The sequence below is a fragment of the Sebastes umbrosus genome, chromosome 5 (assembly GCF_015220745.1).
Source record: "Sebastes umbrosus isolate fSebUmb1 chromosome 5, fSebUmb1.pri, whole genome shotgun sequence".
NCBI lineage: Eukaryota > Metazoa > Chordata > Actinopteri > Perciformes > Sebastidae > Sebastes > Sebastes umbrosus.
The window spans coordinates 16,842,422-16,859,189 of NC_051273.1; the positions used below are offsets into that span (position 1 = coordinate 16,842,422).

At 42.1% G+C, this 16,768-nt stretch overlaps 1 protein-coding gene across 1 annotated transcript in view; it reads left to right on the top strand.

Annotated features, from left to right (window-relative positions):
- agbl4 (ATP/GTP binding protein-like 4) overlaps positions 1–16,768 on the top strand; it is a 320,866-nt gene that overhangs the window by 139,965 nt on the left and 164,133 nt on the right. The window lies entirely within an intron of this gene.

A 16,768-nucleotide genomic window follows, 5' to 3' on the forward strand; every position in this document is an offset into this window, starting at 1 on the left:
CTCGCTTGTGTTTGTGTTTGTCAGCATGTTTGTTGACGACACTGTAGGACATCAGGGTGGGATCGCTCTGAATGTGAGGAAACGGCTCATCTGAATATAGATGGGTCCCATCTGGAGGCGGTTGGCTTTGGCCCTTCATAATTTTGTAAGCAGCTAAGCATCTGGGGCCCGCTAATGAAACTAAAGGCACGGGAAAAGGACCCTGGGCTACCGCAGGCTGACTGTAGCTGTCGGGAACGGAGGGAGGGGGAGGGATGGGGGGGGGGAAGAGTGGAAGAATGGATGGAGGGAGACTCGGGCCAGGAGGAAAGAGTGTGCTGAGAATATCAGAGGTCTTAAAGAGACCTAGATGGCTCCTTTGAGAGAACAGGCAAGAAAGCCAAGTAGGCCATTAGAAGACCGAGCCATAAAATGAAGACAGTGGTGTCTTTATTGTGGCCCATTAACTCGGATGGTCATGCAGAGATAGCTGCACTATGTGCCACTGTAATGAGCAATATAACGATGCCACAGCATAGAATGATGCACTGTTAAAAAAAAAACCCCGCTCTGGTTAAGCAGAATTATGTTAACTACTAGCATCACATTTTGAGAGCAGACCCTAATGCTGTCGCTTACCGAAATTTTGTGCCTGGCCTACAAGTGAATCCCAGCAGGAAGTTTTCTCGTCTGTCACTTTTCATCTTTTCTTGTCATCTGCATGAATGAAAATAGAAGAAAATGGAAAAAAATCTTTAAAAAAGTGAATGAAGGAAACGGTTTAGTGTGCATACTCTGTTTCCTGGCACTATCCCTGTATACCCTGAACTGAAGTGCGTTTTCACCACCGTTTGCTTCACATCCCTCCAATAATGTATATGACCCTGAGCAACTCCGCTGCCCAGAGTGGCTACTGCTTGTGCTTTGCTTAGGGAATGGAAAGCCATAGGCCCTTTTTCTTAAACTTTATTATTATAGCCCCGTTATTCCTCCCTCAGCCTGATTTCCCAGTGGAAATGAAATGAAAAAGCAATTGGTTCTCCTTTTTATTACTGTCATCTTTGTTTTCTGTCCCGGAGAGTAAGATTGCCTGATCTCAGAGAGTTGCACTTTTACCCCCCATCTGAAGTCACAGGGAAGAAAAACAATAACAGGGAAAATAACAATCAGCATCATAAAAAAATGACCTGTCAAAATGAGCGTGTCTGCAACTGGAGGGCCGCCAGCACGCCGACACCCACCAGTTGTTTATGACGGGGATGAGTCAGTCGGAGTCTGGCGGTGGCCTTCGCGTTCTGCCAACTCCCACAGTCCAGGAAAAGATGTTTTAGAGGAGATTAGGATCACAGACAGTGGGGGGGAAGAGGGATGTGGTGGGAGGAGGCAGAGGTAGAAGAAGGGTGGAAGGTGGGAAAGACGAATAGAGGGGAGGAGATGGCGGCAAAAAAGTGGGGGTTAAAGGATAGAGGAGGAGGTGGAGGAGAGGAAGAAGGAGGAGGACTCCCTTGAGGTCCCTACTAACCCTGCGGAGACATGCTGACGGGGGATCAGACTCCTCATGCACGGCGCCTCAAATCATTTATTCATCGGCTTCATTAAGAGAGAATTACAAGGCTGCTTAAGGACCCCCAGGTCACTCACTGTTCTCCGTCATCACTATTCTTAATGAAAGCCTCCAGTGTGTCCTAACTGTCAGCTGTTTATGGGCGGTAATGTTGTGGATTTTGAGGAACAATTACTGTCATTTAAAGGACAACTTTGCAGCGTTTGTTTTAACTCAGTCACATTAAGTTGTGGTGTCATTTTACAGTATATATCAGCGCAGCAGACGCCGATGTATACAGTACCGCTAATCAAATGTAATGTCACAGACTGATTTATGCTAATTCTGCATCATTCTCGTAATTAATGGTTTTGATTTTTAAACGGCAGACAGTAACCTTCATTAACAGCCAGCATAGGTCTCCGCAGTATCTCCTGCCTATCTCATCTAACTTCAGCCAGCAGACAGTACAACACAACAGTGATTGTCCTCTGGACCTTCACACGTGTAATTATAACCGAGGAAGATAATTAAGGAGGCGGAGAGGAAGACAGATCTTGTCATTTAGCGAACAATGCCGTCCAATCTGCTCATGTGTATTCTACTTCCTGAATCATCAGCTGACATGTCGGCGCAATCAGCCAGAAAGCTCCTCACTCGGTTTGAAAGCCATGAATGTCAACACACAAAACCGCTAATCTCGTTAAGATCCACGAGGCTAATGACATCTGAATATGCATGGAGCAAAGAGTAGGAGTCATGTTGCCGTTATCTCTCATAAATCTCACCTCCTGGTCAGCAGTCAGTCTGTCAAAGAGCAGCAATAGTTTGCGATGATGATAATATAATATAATATATAACAAACTAGACTCTTTCTGGTGTACGTGTTTTGTATTTCATAAGGATCTCAATGTAGAGTTAGTTCATTATGTGGTTGAAACAATAAGTAGTGATAAGAGTTGTGGAGTGATGATGTTTAGCAGGTATGTTTACCATGTTCACCATCTTAGTTTAGCCTGTTAGCGTGCCATCAGTTGCTGATTAGCACTAAACCAAAGTACAGCTGAGGCTGAAGGGAATGTCATCAGTTTTACAGGGATTTGGTCATAAACCAAAATGTTGGACAAATTAGATGACGGTGCTAGATGAAAAGTTAAGGGGGTCACCAAAGTTATTACACTTCACCCTGAGGGGAATATGAATGTCTGCACCAAATGTCATGGCAATCTATCTAACACTTGTTGAGACATTTCACTCAAAGCCACGCATTTCAACCTCATGGTGGCGCTGGAGGCAAAGTCAGGGGATCGCCAAAGTGAATAGGATTCATCATCTAGGAATTACGAATGCCTGTATGAAATTCATCCAATAGTTGTTGAGATAGTTCAGTTTCTAGAGCAATCTCATTAGCATTAGTATTATTGTTCAATAATTCAATGTATTTTCTTTGCGTGTTGTCAGAAGGTGATCTTTTGAATGCTTGCCTTTCCTTGAGTGGAAACTAAAACTAAACTAAATATGACTTGAAGGAAGAAGCAGTAATCTCTGGACTGTGTGTGCCAGAAGCACACTAGTAGGCTCGTAGTAGAGAAAGAGATACAGAGATTGAGAGTCTATAGAGTCAAGGCATAGGGACCCAGTGATGCATTCTGTTCAGTCGGCTGTAAAAATGAATGAATATATAAATAGAAATGTTTTTTGATGCATTCAGGGGGCAGGTCAGGGTTTGAATTTGTTATGATTTTTTTGATGTGGGACTTGGATTTAAATATTGAAAGGCACATACAAATGATCCCACACACACTCAATGGCTACTCTTCAGGGAATTAGAACTAAAGTCTCCGTCTCTCCTTAAGGACATGTGATGTCACATCCCCAGGTCTCCCTGTGCTCTGATAATGGACTGGAGGCCAGTGTTAAAGTGGAGCTGATTTACATTAAATCAGCACCTTGAATATCTATATATACAGTATATCTGCTATGTTTGCCACAACAGTGGATTTATATATTGACTATGTCAGTCCATAATAGAAAAAGCTACATCTTTTCATGCAGTATCTGTGTGACCCACCTCAATACATAAACATTACAAAAACATAACATAAATCCTTCTGTAGTGCATTACAAGTGTGCTGTTATCTACAAAATAAGGTTTTCACAGCAGCTCTAATTGCCTTGCCACACAGGGAACGTCAGGTGCGGCTCGGCTATTTTTACCGCGTGACGCGTGTGGTTCACAGCAACAACGGACAGTGAAAATGTTTCAAAATAAAAGCCCTCAAGCGTTTTTTTTTTGTAGACAGAATTCCTTCATTTGTCAACACAAGGCTTTTATTTTGAAATATTTAAAGGACAGTGTTGTAGAAACTGCAGTGACTTGCAGAGCTCCATGAATGAATAAAGAACAGTATTATAATTGTGGATTATCACTATTATTTACAAATGAGCACACTTTCTGTCTAAAATGAATATAAACGACATTTATAGTTAAATGAAATTGCCATTATGAAAGGCAAACTCTATGTAGAAAGAAAGGGCTGACAGCAGCAGCGCTGCAGCAGAAACGCTGCCAATGTGGATGCCACACGCTTGAGACAAACAGCAGTTCAAGAAGGTAGCCGCCAAGCGCTTCTGATGTGCCCAGTCTGTCCCGGGTGTCAGGTAGGTCACTCCCTGAATGCCTATAGCATTTTACACTACATTAGTTAGCCTAGCGGCTAGCAGACTTTTCCTTACTTATAGCTCTTTTACTGTACTTAGTTTAAGTCACTGCATCTTCAACAGAGCAACACCACGGTTGAATTTCAGCCTGCATGCACGTTTTTTCAGCCCAACATTGTTGAAACAGAGCAGCTGATATTGGTAACGAGAGCAACGAGCTAGCGGACTGCCAAGTGCCGTCTCTCAAAACTCGGTGAAACACAGAGATCAGAGGAGGGGAGAGAAACCAGCGTGACAGTAAATGACAGCAAAACGCAGTAAAGAATCACTGAACTGAAACGAAAACAAACTCCTGATTATGTTCCGTCACTGCATCGATGTAGAATTGTCTGAATCGCGATGCATTGTAGAATCGAGAAATTTCCACACCTCTAGTGAGTATGTGCATGTGCACAGGTATGGGCCAAACATATGTCGAAATGACTATATGTTTGTATGCCAGCATACATTCACACTTTGCTGTGTATGTGTGTGTTTTTGTTTGTACGGAGTGGGTCTTCACTCAGTCTGGCACCCTCCCAGCTCCCCTGGCCAGACCAGCAGCTGGCAGACAGAGATTGCCCACTCATCAAGCCACTTTATCACCAGGCCCACAGAGTTCAAGGGGGCTGTCAAAGACCAAGCTGAGGAGCCTCCTCACTCCTTTAATACCAGCAGCACACTCTTACACCACTGGTGTCGAGTGGCCAAAACTTGGCCAGTGAGCCCTTGAAAAGAGTGTGTTGTGTGAGTGAAGTACCACAGATAGTTTGACAAAGGCTTAAATAAAGAACGAGAGCTAATGTGTTTGGCAGTAGGCGCTCCGCTCTATATTTTTCAGTGCATTTGGGATTCCTTGGCTGGGCAAGGTGCCCCCTTCTAGTCGAAAAATACAGTGTTTGGAATTTTGCTGCTGACAGACACAAACACAGCAAATTCAGACTTTCTTGCCAAGAGCAGCCTTCAATCCTCACTAAATTATTAACCAACAGAAAACACTGGCTGTCACCTTGTTTTAGTGGTGGGTGTTTTGAGATGCTCCGGCAGTCTGGTTTTGATTCATAAGATTTGGATTGCTTTTTTTTTTTTTTTAACTTCAACATTGAACAAGCAGTTAGAGTGTGAGTTAATGCCCTGCTCAAGAACACTGACATTACAGATAGCTCTTGATGGGCACAGTATAGCATGGGGGCTCTACTTGTGACCTTAAAGTTTCACTGTGGGGTCTCGATAACTTTGCACTGAGCTTTAAAAGTGCTAAATGTGACACTGGGGGCATTTCTATTGCCCCCTCTCTCAACATGGCGACGGCTGAGCTGGCAGTTCGCAGCTAATGGTGGTAACAGCGCTAACAATACAAAATACAGCAACAGTGCTGACAGAGCTAACAGTGTTTACTAAGGATCTCACGATACCAGTAAAATAATAAATCCCATGTACTTCAACATACACTCAACACACATTTCCGTTTACATACTGTTTTCTGTTCGGAAGTTAAACAGGTCATAATTCCCTCTCTTTTATCTATTTTGTATTGCTGTGAAAACATCTCCTTCAAACAACTGGATTTTTTCAAGTTTCTCGCCAAAAACTACATTTTACAAGATTACATTTGAACACATCATGATAACGTTAGAATGTACCTTTGTCCAATACTCATTTTAATTGAAAAGAGCCTGAATGCATCATAATGTAAAGGGAGGACTGCACTGCTTACTGGCTGTTAACAGCAAACATTAACTAGCTTTTGTTCTGCTGATTTAAACACAAATTTGTTGTTCACATTGTAGCATTATCAAGAAAAAAATAGGGTGCGTTGATAGTGAGTTTACTGCGTCCCAAACACATTTTCTTTCATCCCCAGGACCACAGGATTGCGTTAGTCTCGAGCCCTGACGGTAGAAAAACAAGTACCGTCACGTTTTCAGAATTTTTGCATCGACTTGGTACCGAAGTATCGTTACTCGTGACATCCCGAGTGTTTACTTGAGGAGGAATCAGAGTGTGGGTGCTACGCTTCTGTGGCGACGAGTTATCAGCTGTAACCACCATATGAGAGCAGTGCAGAGCGACAGCGGTGACCTACTCAGTGGGGCACGCTCACATGCACTAACATGCACAACAAGGCACGCGCAACCGGCCTGACTATGTCAACAATGGGCCGAGAAGCTCGGATTACAACACACACAGAGGGAGAGCGGCTTCACACTCCGCTCAGGTAGACATTAATCCTCTATATCTACACAGCAAATAGTTGTTCGTTGCTATATTAATGCTCTGAATATCGTATAGAGCACCTTTAAGCATGCAATTCTTTACACCTCTACACAGCGAATAAGTCACCCCAAAATAGTTTTCACTCTGGTCCTAGTAGTGTCCATCCCTGATCTCCTTTCTCTGTCTCGCCCTCCCTAACACACTCCCTCCCTCCTTTGTCCTACTTAGCCAGTTACTGCAAAATCACTTATCTTCACCTTGCTTCCTCTGTCTCCTGCTAATACACATTAGCAGCCAGCAGCCATATGTAATAGGGCTGTGCGTGCCCCTGCTGGTGTAATGGCTTCTCTGACACTTCTCCCATTAAATTTGGTCAGGCAGCGCTGCACAGGAACCCTCAGCACACTCAAAAATATTGTTATATAACTACCATAAACAAGCCGGCCACTGTCAGCGACTATGGGAATAGCTGCTAGACTATTTTTGGTTTTCTTTTAGTTTGTTGTACTTTTCCTTTTTCCTCATGTTTGTTTCTTACACGTTTTCTCCTCTCCTCTCTCAGACTTCCTTGCCTTGGGCTATAAACCTTTTTACCGCCATAATAAGGGACGCTATAGCTACATTATGAAGCTCATCAGATTACAATGTGACTAAGTGGACATGTCTGCTATATCTAATGGGCCTGTTTGTAATCTTCCATATCTCTACAGTGCCACATACAGTAACCAGATAGCATCGGCTGCTCCTTCCTCTGTGTGTGGTGAAACCCAGGCCCAAGTCCCAGATAACGTGATCATCGGCGGCATCCTTAACTGTTACTGTGACAAACGAGAGCTCTGATCCCGCCCGATAAGCGACGTATTCATTTGTTTAATTAAAACAGCTTGTCTCATCGTGGCGAGGGGTCATTTTAGAGAATGTTAGAATTAAAGCAGGTAATTAAGTAAAGCTCCAGATAAGAAACCCCACAGAGGTTGCTGCTTCTGCCAGTAGGGAAGGCAAACTTAATCTATCCCCTCTGCAATCCCACAAGGTCGTTCACTTTATTAAAGTCTGATGCCACTACCGCTGCCCACCAGCCTAACATGATGAAATGTTTTATGTACTTGTTAGGAAGGAGGGAAAAAAGAGGGAGTAAGAAGGGAGGGAAACGGAGGGTGACTAGAGCACAGGGTAAAAGTCTATAATACTACTACTACACAAAATAAGGCAATTAAAGAGTGCTTGTTATCTTGTCTATGAGAACAGGAGAAGAACTTGTACAGCAACGAGCACCTTGACAAAGATATTTGTTTGGCCAATGGAGTGTGGCGTTAATTATCACAAGCTGATTAAAGGCACCGAGCGGGAATGGATGTCGTTTGTCTTGCCAGGCTTAGACTACGGCAGCCAGCCAGGGTCATTATTTTAAGGGCCTTTCTGGGCTATTTTTAGAACCAGCACTGGTTTCCCAAATGTTTCTCAGCATACAGGTTTGCTTTTTTTTTTTACAGTCAGTCAGTAGCACATTGGAATATCATGAGAAAAGCAGTCAGATGTCACAGTGACTTCTTTTACATGCACAAAATATTCAGTTTGTTGCCCTTACTCCCAAAGAAGACAATATTCCTACTAAGCTATTTACCTGGCTAATGAAAATTAATATTCCACTAATATTCCTGTTTACATGCAACCGTGCATACTCCGATTAACGTAACTGGGTGCAGACTTGTTCGGCCGTGCAAACACAGCCTCCCTCTTTAATTCCGTCAACCACCTTGTTGAAAAGGTCGGTGTTGCCATATTTGCGCATATCCAAAAACCTGTTGATATCCAAGTCTTTAATGATGTTTAAAAGTAGCTGTGTTTCTCCTTTCAACCAGAAATGTGGGCTTTTCTTTTGGGCATGCATCTCTGCAAATTGTCGGCTAGTTGGCCGCAAACAGGCAAGAGGCCGTGTGTTGCAAACTGCCGTAAAAAACAATTCAGACGCATATTCTGAATGCGCTGTATGCATGTCTAAAGAATGCTCCTAAAACCCAAATAATATTGGCATATCCAACATGTCTTAATTGGAAAATGCTCCATTTGGAATAAGGCCTAATTTGGAATATCCAAACGGAATATGTTGTTTACATATATTGTCCTATTCAGCACAGGGCTGGGCGATATGGTGAAAATCAAATGTGATATTTTTGACCAAATACCACCAATATCAGTAATGTGGATATAATGATTAAGTGGGTAAAGGCAAATAATAGAGCAGCTAGAACAGTCTGGTAAGTTCAGAAAATAACATCACTTTACTGTAAAACCAGGAATAGACAACACTTATGCCATATTAGGATATCCAAAATCTAAGACAATATCTAGTCTCATGTTACATCACAGCATGTTTTTGAGAGTTTAATAGTACATAGTACTATAGTTGTAAAATGAAAACAGTGAAGTAAATATTTCCCCCTGAAATGTAGTAGAGCAGTATAAAGTAGCATGGAATAGAGATACTCCAGTAAAGTACAAGTACCTGCGTGCGTGCGTGCGTGCGTGCGTGCGTGCGTGCGTGCGTGCGTGCGTGCGTGTGTGTGTTTGGAGGGTTGTTTAATCTAAAAGAGTTGGAGAAAAGACGGGGAAATTCTGCTTTGTTAAGTCGTTCATATTTAATCTCTGCTCTGTATTTGTCAGGTCTACTAGTCTGCTATGCGTCCTTCTCTTGTTCTTTCTCTCTCCTACTCACACATGAACGCGCAACTCCCCCGCACACACACACACACACACTCACACTCACACATGCAGACACAAATCCAACCTTCTACACAAGCCCTCTCAAGGCCAGGAAAACATATATGCCCATTTTCCTATTTGATTGGGTGTCAGCGTGGGGAGGAAGGGGGACAGGTGTGATGCATAAAATGACCCTGCAACTCCATCACACGCACGACAGCTTTATGGTGAGGAGGTGTTTCAATCACGCAACTGCCCTGGAAGGCATCAATCAATACGCACATGCAGACACACGCACACACTCACGCACACACACATACTACAAACACACCAGTACATGTTAACACATTCACATCATGATGGCAGGGAAAGGGCATCAGAGCAGGTGTAGTATAAGTTCAAACTTTGCCGCAGGCACAAAATACTAAACTTTAACTCAGATATAGGATATTATTTTTACTTTTTACTTGATTAATTATTGGACGGACTCCTGGGGCTTCAAATATTCATGATGCTTCATGGAAAATTGGATTTGCTAAGGACACATACACAATATTGTAAAAAAAAAAATGTTAAAAATGTTTTGCAGATTTCATATATCAGCTATCTACCTTACCTCACTCTCACTATCATCTCAAACCAAAATGTGATCAATGCAATGTGTAAATAATATTATATAACTAGTATATCAAATTCCTAAACCAGCTTCACATTTCAAAGATTTCTGAGGAAAGTATGACCACCCTGGACAAACAACTAAGCTATAGGTACATTGAAGGCTGGAATAACAGCCAACTTATTGACTTATATAAACACTTTAAAGATACACTGATAACTCCTCTTTATGATATTTGTTTGGAATTTTACATTAATCGGTCATCCGTCCGTTTCAATGACAGACGCTTTGTTTATCCTGCTTCTAAAACCAGATAAAAGAAATACTAAATGTGAGAATATGCGTCCTATAAGTCTAATAAACACGGATAAAAAAGATCCTGGCAAAGAGCCTAAAGGTTGTATTTTCAGGTATAGTGGGGTGATCAAAATGGGTTTATAAAGGGAAGACAACGGTTTCATAATGTAAGATGTATTCTCAACATCCAACATTCAGATTTTTTGTAGCCAGTTTATTAATTTAGAACGGGGAACAGACAGTTTAACTGGAACTACTTAGTAGGTGTACATTATCAGGAATTAATGGACACCCTGCGGCCGATCAGAATGGATTATTCACCCAGACCATGGTATAATGCGTAATAATGCTGACATTTGTAAAGACATTGTTAAAGAAAATAGCTCGTATATAATTAGTCTGTCTTTAACCCTGTACTGTAATTAGTAGCCTAATACATTCCTTTGTCCCTGGAAGGCTTTTTAGTCAAACTTTTTTTAAGTTAAGAGCATATTATATGCACAGGACTGTTTCTCCACAGCTCTTGTGCTGGAGAAAGGCTGCTTGTTTAGATCACACTCATCCGCTGTTAGGAACAGTTTATTCTCTGGTCATCTTTTTTATTGCTGCGTAGACATATAAATGCCATGTCCAGATGTCCAAGGTTTCATATTATTCCTACTAATGTTACTGTGTCTCTTCGGATGGATTTGCCAACTTTCAATTCACTTTGAACTAATTTATCATAGAAAATCCATAAGAACAACAACGATGATCAAAGTGATGAGGATTTGAAGTCAAATTAGACCAGACGCGAACAAAAACACAGTTAGCAACATCACTGAGTTAGAAGTGTTAGGGCAGGAACTTAACCCACTGTGGAGAACAGCAGTGGGACTATTAATAGCCTACATGTCTCAAATCAGAATCAACTTTATTGGCCAAGTTTGTGTACACATAAAATAAATTTTGCTCTCAATGTACACAGAAAAAGCGGAAATATCTCTTTTTCAGCCCAAACATTCCTATACTCAGTCTCTCGGGATATAAATTTGGAACAGCACTGTGGTCCAGTGAGTAAGGAGACCTTCAGCTGGGAAGCTTAGACCCCCCCCTCCCTTCTGTTATCAGGTGTTCACTTTGCTGTATTGTCCTTGAGCAAGACCATGAATCCCTACCAGCCTCATGGGTGCTCCAATGCAGGTGACCCTGCACTTTCTCCAGGCAAGTCAAAGGGTTTCTTTCACCTTGGGGCATTTTTGCAAAGGAATTAAATGCTCCAACATGCCCATTTGATATATTGTTTGAATAAACCAACTCGGCTGAATTGACCCGAACCCTGCATGTTATAATACTTCTCTTGGAGCGATGTATGTCTGACTAGAGAAAGAGCAGTGGTTGCAAAAAAGTCCCAGTAGCCTCAATGTGTGGCTGCAGCATGTGGAGGGACACGCCTATACAGCTTCCTTTCTGCCACTGCAATGAAACACAGAAGTGCAGGGAGAAGCCGTTTGTGTGTAAGTGTGAGAGAGAAAGAGATGGAGACAGAAAGAGGGGCGGGGCGGGGGTGGGGGGGGTCTGCTTCATACATGCGTAGGAGTGTGTGTTTGTGTTTGTGTTGCGAGGGGTTAAATGAAAGTCAGTGTGCACACATGGGGCATCATAAGCAGACAATGAAAAATGAGAGTGGAGAAGCTGTACAGCTAGTTTCCCTGTGGGAACAGCTACAAGCAGGCGTACGTACCTTTGGTGATAATCGCTGTGTGAGTGTGTGTTTGTGTGTGTGTGTGTGTGTGTGTGTGTGTGTAATTCTAGTGTGTAGGTGAGAGAGCAAAATGAAAACTGGGGAACAAACGTAACAAACGCAAGTTTTAACTTACTGTGTGTGTGTGTGTGTGGATGAGGGACTGTATTCACATTAACCCTTTCCATTTCTCAGAGGCATCCATTTGATTAAAGCAAGAACCAATTTCTGGGGAATCTCATCTTCAAAGAGTATCAATTCAGCCTCTGCCCTTGTGCGTTTTTTCAATAAGCCGCCACCTTCAATAGGTTCTATACTGAAATGAACCTTGAACTAATGTTAAACACTAGCTGGTTTAATTTTTTTTTACAGTTCGGATACACCTAAGTGTAGGAGATTTCTATGTATGTTGGTGAACATTTTTTGTATGCAAAACAGTAATTGCCATCCATATTTTGCTTTTATGTTATAATAGGGAATGGCAGTTTTCCAGCCTTGCATAGAATATGACAGTAATGCCGTGTTCACACCAAGCAAACTTTCCCCTTGCGTTACTCATTCAAGTTTGACTGCGGGATTTACTACTTACTTACTTAAACCTTTTTGTTCCTCTACGGAGCATACACCGTTGACAAATGTCCTCCACCTCACTCGGTTGTTGGCGGTTCTTTCGAGATCTCCCAAGTTGAGCCCACTCCCAGACATTTATGCCTGGACACTTCCTCTCCAGCTGTTCCTGGGGCAACCAATTTTTCTTGTTCCTTGGGGGTTACATTTCACGGCTTGACCGCGGGATCATTAGTTTTTATATGCATCACTCACACGAGACACGCCGGAGAGGAGGAGAGGCTTATCGCCATATAGATACCAACAATGTTTCATCAACCATTGCTGAAATAACCGCTGTTGCTGCTTTGCACATGTTGTGGAAGTCCCAGATACGACGGAAAAACCAAACGGCGTTGTGTCTGTGTTCATAACATCATCCAGAGGCGCACTATTCACTGTATCTAGCAAGTTACACATCATCTGAATGAATCTGGTTTACTATAGAGGTATGAAACCAAAATAAACAGATTTTGCTGCGATTTAACTGCAAGAAACAAATCCAAAGGATGCTGAAACAACTACATAATGATGTCGATTTGTAAAAACTCTGAATTGATGCTTTGTCAGGTTTGACCACAACACAATAAGCAAACAACTTTTAAATTGCTTTTTTCTGAATGGAGTTCAGATTGATCAGGGCTAGACTGCTAGACTATGCTAACATTGTAGCGGCTCCATCAACACTCAGATTAACGTCATCTAGGCATAAATATGGCAGCCATGGATAGTCTATAGTTAATACACATAGTTTTTCGTCCGGTACAATTACGAGGTACTATCGTAGAGCTCTGGGCGACCACAGAAGGCTACATTAATGTTTTCCTCCGTGTCCGACTCAAAAACGTCAGTGACGACAAGATAATCTCAACACTGACTAATTTCTTGCTCGAGTTGAAAAAATTCAACTGCGTCAACTGAAGATAATTGCGTCTTTGCATTGACACGTGAAAAGTTTGCTTAGCATTTGGTGTGAACACACCATAACGCTACAATATGAAGTAGCAAAAGTCAGAATACAACTTTTCTTTTACTTCGACCATTTCAAGACAATCTAAACCTACCTCTTGCTTGCTTTTTATTTTTCCAATCAACTCTTCTACAGCTTGGCCGTACCATAATATCTTATGATCTTTTGAAACAAAGACAGAACACTGTGTTTTTCAGTGGTGTTTTGAAGGATGTCTGCTCTTTTGCCCTTGAAAGGAAATGAAAGGTAGGCGGCCAACAACTACTTTTCCCCCAGTCTTCTTTTACCTCCTCTGTTACTTTACACACATATAGTGAGTGAGTGCAGAGCACAGCACAACTCTTTGTCTTGATAGGCCGCGTATTGAAAGTAGCACGTCAGCAGCATAACACCGCAGCTGTAGTCCTCCGTCAGCGTCTACACTGGATCTGTTCTGCCACTGTACTGCTGTGTACTCAAATGTGTTTTGACAGTTCTCGCAGCCCGATATACAACTGTATACATATGTGCATATGTTGGAAGAAAACAGACATAACTGAGCATGAGAAGTAGTGGGTGAACATACACCAGGCAGAAATGTCTTAGAGGTCAGTCTCTACCGTTGGCATACTTGCCAACCTTGAGACCTCAAAAATAGGGAGGATTTCGAAACCTTCAGGGTCTGGGGGGTCCTCCCTCAGGGAATTTGAGTGTCAGAGACTTTGGTTCCTGCATTCTGGTGACTTTTAAAGTATGAAAACACCTAAATATATACACTCCAACAGCATTTTTATATTAAATACTTTTCATTTTACTTTAATTCTCAGGAAAGAGTACAGAATAATTTGCCCCTCTGGTGTGAACTTACACTGACATCACTGACATAAAACTAATTCACCAGTTTTCATTCATTCATTCATTCACTTTTTTTACCCCTGCCCCTTAGAGAGTCTGTGCACTCCATTGCCCTCTGTGACCATCTACAAATGCTTATTGTACAGAAGGTTAAAGTGCAATGCTTTGCAGGCAGACGAGGCGTGAGCAACTCTCCTCCGCATCACATGCATTCCAGGAAACAGTAGACTTTTAGGGTCATAGGCCTTATATACGCTGTAAAGTGCCAGAAACAGGTTCTGATAAAGAAAAGGAGAAAGTGTGAAAATTTGACATAAATCGGGAGAAATATAGGAGAATTGTGACCCTGGGAGGAAACCGGGAAAGCGTGATGCACAACGGGAGTCTCCCAGGAAAATTGGGAGGGTTGGCAAGTGTGACTGTAGGTAGGTACATTGTCTATTCACATACAAGGAATTAGTGTATTTATTTATGTCAGTGGGGGCTACAGTATGTCCACGCATTCATTTAACTTATAAGAACGTTTTGTTTAGAGATTATTCTAAGTACAGAAACATTGCCCTTTTGTGTTTTTGTAAAGTCAACATAGTTAAACAGCCTCAATATTTGTTGTAATCATGTTCATTTGCACTTATGTTCTGGCAATTTCTTAATTCTTTACAATATTTGACCAAATTCACATTTCAAGTCTCTCTAAAGCTTCTCAGAGTGGTTCAAATCTGTGTAACATTTGTGAAGATATTCCTCAACAGAGCAGCCCCAATATCCTCATCATATTTTACTGTTACAGTATCTGCATTGTCAAAAAAGCTGCAATTAAATTTCATCAATTCACTAAAATGTTTTCCCAGAGGAGTTAAGAGTTGTCTTGAGTATTTGCAAAGACCGTGGGTTCTTTGGTTGTTATCGTGATTTGGATGAGAAAAAGCATCAACCTTTGGAATTACAATGATCAAGCTTTCAAATTGATACAAGCTGCCAAAAAAGGTGCAGCGTCTTTTGAAGAGAGGCCAGTTCCAGCTGCTCCACCATTATGTGAACACAAATAGAGCTCTTCTCAGGACTGTGTGGGCGTCTGCTTGATTGGCACTTCTCTCTTAGTTTAGCTGCACCTGTTACAGCAGAACAACTTGCTTTGTTTTAAAGACTTTAAAACTCCACTTTAAATCTGTATGAAAGAAGAACAATGCTGCGCTCACCTCTGTGACATGTTCGAGTTTGTTGCACTTGGTGATGAGCGGTTCTCGAGGAAGCTGCAAGCAGCACTTCCGAGGGCCGAGCAATCGGCTTGCATTCCGAGCAGCCATATGCTCCGAACAGGCGTGCCTCCCGACAAAGCTGCAAGCAGCAATACTCTAGCAAAATGGTTAAGGTTAGGCATTGATCTCAAATAGTTATGGCTAGGCATTGACCTTGAATGGTTAAGGTTAGGATAGGTTGACGGGCAGCAAGTTTCCCAAGAGTTTTTGCAAGTTTTCTTAATTTGGGTTACCTTCTAGACACGACCAAGCAATCGGCCTGTTCCGAACACGTATGCGCTCCAAACGGCCACATTATGAACGGTCAACTTTTCTTTTACTTCGACCATTTCAAGACAATCTAAACCTACCTCTTGCTTGCTTTTTTATTTTTCCAATCAACTCTTCTACAGCTTGGCCATACCATAATATCTTATGATCTTCTGAAACGAAGACAGAACACTGTGTTTTTCAGTTGTTGTTTTGAAGGATGTCTGCTCTTTTGCCCTTGATATGAAAGGTAGGCGGCCAACAACTACTATGAATGGCCTCGCCCCGAACACTGCGTTAGTATACATAATCTGAATACCTGAAATGTATGTAATTGTCCACCTGTTTGGTGTCTGTAGTCGTTCTATTACTCTACAATACAGGCCTCAGTGTTATTATGGCCACTTGCCCACGCACTACTTGTACATCCCAGCCTTATTCCCCAGTCCAGCAGCGGTGAGGAATAACTTATAACTGTCTCGTTGGTTTGTTCTTATCTCATGTCAGTCCAAACAGTGCTCTCCTGACAAGTGGTATTTGACTCAGTCAGAAACCGACACGCACAAAGAGAGACAGAGAGGATGTAGGAAGAGAGAGGAATAAGAGACAGAAAGCGAGACAGGCCATTCCACAGCACCAGGATGTGAAACGCTGCCAATCTTTTTGTCTGATAGAATAATCAGCATGCTCTCGACAGGAGAGTGAGAATTGACATTCACGCACAAAAACATAGCAAGGATAGTCAATTATCCGCGGGGTTTGTTTTTCTCTCTGTGCCATCCATTTGCATACTGTTCCCATGAGACGGTGCTTTTGATGTAGTTAGACGATTCTGGTCAGTATGATATTATGTGAATGTGTCTTATTAGCGCGCGGTGTGTGCAGATAGGGAAAAGGTCATAATGTTTCTTTGTTCCCATAGCTCTTTTTCCTCAATTAAGGCTAATCACCAGAGCCCAACATTGATCCAGCCTCTCAGCTTTTCTCATGCCTGGATTCTGATGATCTATGTCTGTGTGTGCGTGTGCATATGTATACGAGTACGTTAGCGTATGTGTGTAACAGAGAGAGA